General features: G+C 35.1%; 1 non-coding gene across 1 annotated transcript; it reads left to right on the top strand.

Annotated features, from left to right (window-relative positions):
• Positions 1 to 2,777: 2,777 nt before the first annotated feature.
• On the top strand, positions 2,778 to 2,884 carry LOC128294823 (small nucleolar RNA R71). The gene has a single exon (XR_008285130.1). It is a non-coding gene; the product is annotated as a small nucleolar RNA R71 (small nucleolar RNA).
• The last annotated feature ends 1,227 nt before the right edge of the window (positions 2,885 to 4,111 follow it).

Below are 4,111 nucleotides of genomic sequence, written 5' to 3'. Positions count from 1 at the left end.
TCCATGAAAACTACTTTACAAAAATTGTTTATTTAACAACCATGATTCATTTTATTCCATAAAATTTCAGAAATAAACATGTTTAATATCATGGAAAAACCTAAACTTTCAACCATTTTGCAAAATAATCCCCTCATTTGAAAGCTCATGCTACAAGGGGTCCAAAAATACAAAAATCATCAGGAAAAACTATCAAAATCAGTTACTTGTGAAGGTAAAAAGTGGCTGAAATTTTTAAAGCTTCCAAACCCATATTTTTTCGGGTATGTTCGATGGTGAAGAGGGTGAGCAAAAGATGATATCTTTTCCTCTTTATTTTATTTCATTTTGGTCAAATAAATTACCAAATTTCCACATAAATTTGACTTTCTCTATCTTTTGTCTCCTATGGCCGGCCATCACTTATCCAAGGGTATATTTTTCATTTAAAGACCCCCAATTATGGTTCTCTAGATATTTAACACCCTTAGCTGTCAAAATAGGACTTTTGCACTTTATGCGATTTAGTCCTTTTTCACAATCGCTAAAATTAATTCACCAAAATTTTCATGCACCTCTATAATCATGCTATAACACATAAAATAATATTAAAAATAATAAAATAGTTTCTCTAACTTCAAATTTGTGGTCTCGAAACCACTGTTCTGACTAAACCTAAAATTGGGCTGTTACAATATAGATGGACTAATATTGCGAATATTGAGTATGGTCCATCCGATAGCCTTCTTGAATTGTTTCAATACCAGGATGAGTTTCTCTTCTTGTTCAATAGTTAATTCTGCTGAAACAATCACAGGCAGAGTAGAAGCTTTGTCTAAATAAACACATTTTAAATGTGACGGAAGTACCTTAAGTTCTAATTTAGGTGGCTCCTCGATTGATGCTTTTGGTTGGGCATAATCTCTATTCTCTAACTCCAAAGATTCAAAATAGGATTTTGGATTAAATCCGCTTTTATTAGCTTCTAGCAAAGCTAAATATTCATCCTCCACTTCATCATTTGGAGGGTTTGTTGTCAAAATTTATTCTAATGGGTCATCAACATAGTTGTGTTCCTTTTTCACGATTAAATCCTTTAAATCAGACACTGTAGAACAATCATCAATTTTGTTAGGAAATCGCATAGAATTAAAAAAATTAAATGTTACCTGATCATCCTGAACACGCATAGTAAGCTCGCCGTTCTACACTTCAATAAGGGTTTTTCCGATTGCTAGGAAAGGCCTTCCTCAGATTATTGGCACTTCTTTGTCTGCTTCAAAGTCCAGAACAACAAAGTTAGTAGGAAAAATAAATTTATCTACTTGTACCAATATGTCCTCGATTTTTCCTTCTTGATGTGCTAAGGATCAATTTGCTAATTGACGTGTAACCATAGTAGGTCTAACTTCGCCTATCTTTAACTTCCTAAATATTTACATAGGCATTAAGTTAATACTCGCACCCAAGTCACATGGTGCCTTACCACAATATGTTGCTCCAATGTTGCAAGGTATGGTAAAACATCTAGGATTCTTCAACTTTGAGGGTAGTTGTTTTGAAGATATGCACTGTATTCCTTCGTAAGGGATACCATCTCAAATTCACCAAGTCTTCATTTTTTTGATAGGATATCCTTCATGAATTTGACGTAGTTTAGGATTTGTTCAAGTGATACAACCAACGAGATGTTGATATGAAGTTGCTTGAGTACGTCTAGGAACTTCTTGAATTGAATTTCCTGCTTCTACTTCTGAAGTATTTGAGGGTAGGGTGGTAGAGGTTTCTTTATTGGAACTAATTATTTTGTCTTCTGTGGCAATTCTGCATCTAACAAAGTTATTAGTTGATCCAAATTAGCTGGTTTTGAAGTTAACTTGTAGGATTTTACAGATTTTTGTTCCGGTGGAACTGGAATTTTAGCACTTAGTTGAACTTCCTCCGAGTTTTGAGCATCAGCTAGGTCCTTTTCAACTTTGACGGTGTTGGGTTCTAATGTCTTTTTGCTTCTCAATGTCAACGCTTTACAATGCTCCTTCCCTGGATTCCTCGGTTTCTCCATATCACTAGGTAAAGCACCTTGTGGTTGGTTTTTGAGTTCAGTTGCAAGTTGGCCCATTTGGTTTTCCAGGTTTTTCAATATAGCTATTTGGATTTGGATTAAGGAATCATTCTTGGCTATGTATACCTTCAATAAGTTTTTCTAAGCCATTGGATGGTTCAGCTTGAGGTTGTTTCTGAACTTGTTGGGTAAAAATAGGTGGCTGGGTCGGCCTAGGTTGGGCATATGTGTTACTGGGTCTAGCCCTTTGGTTACTTCAGGAGAAATTAGGGTGGTTTCACCATGATGGGTTATAGGAATTGGATGCAGTCCTCACCTTCCTCAATTTCAATTCTAGTTACCCATGTAATGTACTGATTCTGGGTTCGATGGACATTCTTCAAACAAATGTCCTTCCCCACAATAGACACAGGATACATTTTCAACTTGATTTGGTAGCTGAGCTGCAAAACTATTAAACCCATTATTGGTAAAAATTTTAAGCATTGATGATATGGATGATACTTGAGATGCGAGTGAAGTGAGAGCATCCACTTCATGTATTCCAGTGACTCGTCTTACTGACACTGCTCGATTGGTTGGCCATTGATAATTATTAATGGCAATCCTCCCAATGATTTCATAAGCCTCATTATAAGACTTAGAAAGGAGAGCACCATTAGCAAAAGCGTCCAATACCATCCTCGTGTGTGCTTTAAGACCATTATAAAATATCTCAAATTGGATGTAATGAGAGATTCCGTGATGAGGGCACTTCTGTAATAATTCTTTGTACCTTTCCAATGCCTCACACAATGACTCATCATCCATTTGTTGGAAAGCAGTGATCTCATTCCTCAACTTAGCATTCTTGCTAGGCGGGAAATACTTCATGAGGAATCTTTTTGCTAACTCTTTCCATGTGGTAATTGAATTTGGTGGCAATGAGTTCAACCACGTTCGAGCTCTATCCCTTAGTGAATATAGGAACAACTTCAATCGTAATGCATCTTTGGGTACTCCGACTAACTTGAAAGAATCACTCACCTCCATAAACAGTCTTAAGTGAAGGTGAGGATCTTCAGTAAGCACTCCACTAAATCGGCCCACAGTCTGAAGCATCTGGAACATGACTGGTGTAATATCCTGAATTAGGGCTTAATCGGAATAGTGGTTTCGTGACCACAAATCTGAGATAGAAATAATAATTTTATAATTATTTTGATGATTATGATATGATTGCATGATTGTGTGAAAATTTCGTGATGAAATTCTACGCCTAAAGTGCTTAAATTGAAAGTAGGGACTAAATCGAATAAGTTGCAAAACTTGCATTCTAGAAGTTTTTAGTATGAAATTGTTTTGGAATATTAATTAGGAGGTCTTAAATAGAAATTTGACCAATTTTAAGTTCATGGACAAAATTAGGACATGGAAGGAATTTTGGAAAGTTTAGTAGTAAGGGTATTTTGGTCATTTAGTTATTAAAATGAATTAAAACAAAATTAAAAGCCAATTTTGTCCATCTTCTTCATTAGGCTGAAATTTCAAGGGTTCTCCATAGCTAGGGTTTGTTTCAAGCTTCCAAGCTCCATAGTAAGTGATTCCAAGCCCGCTTTTAATGTTCTTTACGTTTTGGAATCCCGTAGCTCGATTAAGCTTATGTTAGCAATAATTCAACCTAGGGTTTATATTTTGAAAAATACCCATAGGTGAAATTTGTGTATTTTGATGTTTTATGATAGAATATGAGGTTTTAAATTATGTTAGACAACTTGTGCTACTCGGTTTTGAGTGAAAACGAGTAAAAGGGCTTAATCGACAAAAATACCTAATAGTCACAAGTATATGTTAGAGAGAGAATTTGATGTTGCCATAGAAGGGAAAAATGATCAGCATGTTATAAAACATAAGAATAAGGAATAAAGTTTAATTCCCGAGCCTAGGGGCAAAAGTGTAATTATGCAAAAGTTTAGGGGCAAAAGTGTAATTTTTCCAAAGTTCGTATTAAATGCTGTTTTGATGAATGTATGTATTAAATAAGATTAATTTGGTATTATAGATCAAGAAAAACGAGATTCAAGTCGCGAT

Source organism: Gossypium arboreum, chromosome 6 (assembly GCF_025698485.1).
Source record: "Gossypium arboreum isolate Shixiya-1 chromosome 6, ASM2569848v2, whole genome shotgun sequence".
NCBI lineage: Eukaryota > Viridiplantae > Streptophyta > Magnoliopsida > Malvales > Malvaceae > Gossypium > Gossypium arboreum.
The sequence above is the reverse complement of the archived record's forward strand: the minus strand, read 5'-3'. Positions and strand labels throughout refer to the sequence as shown.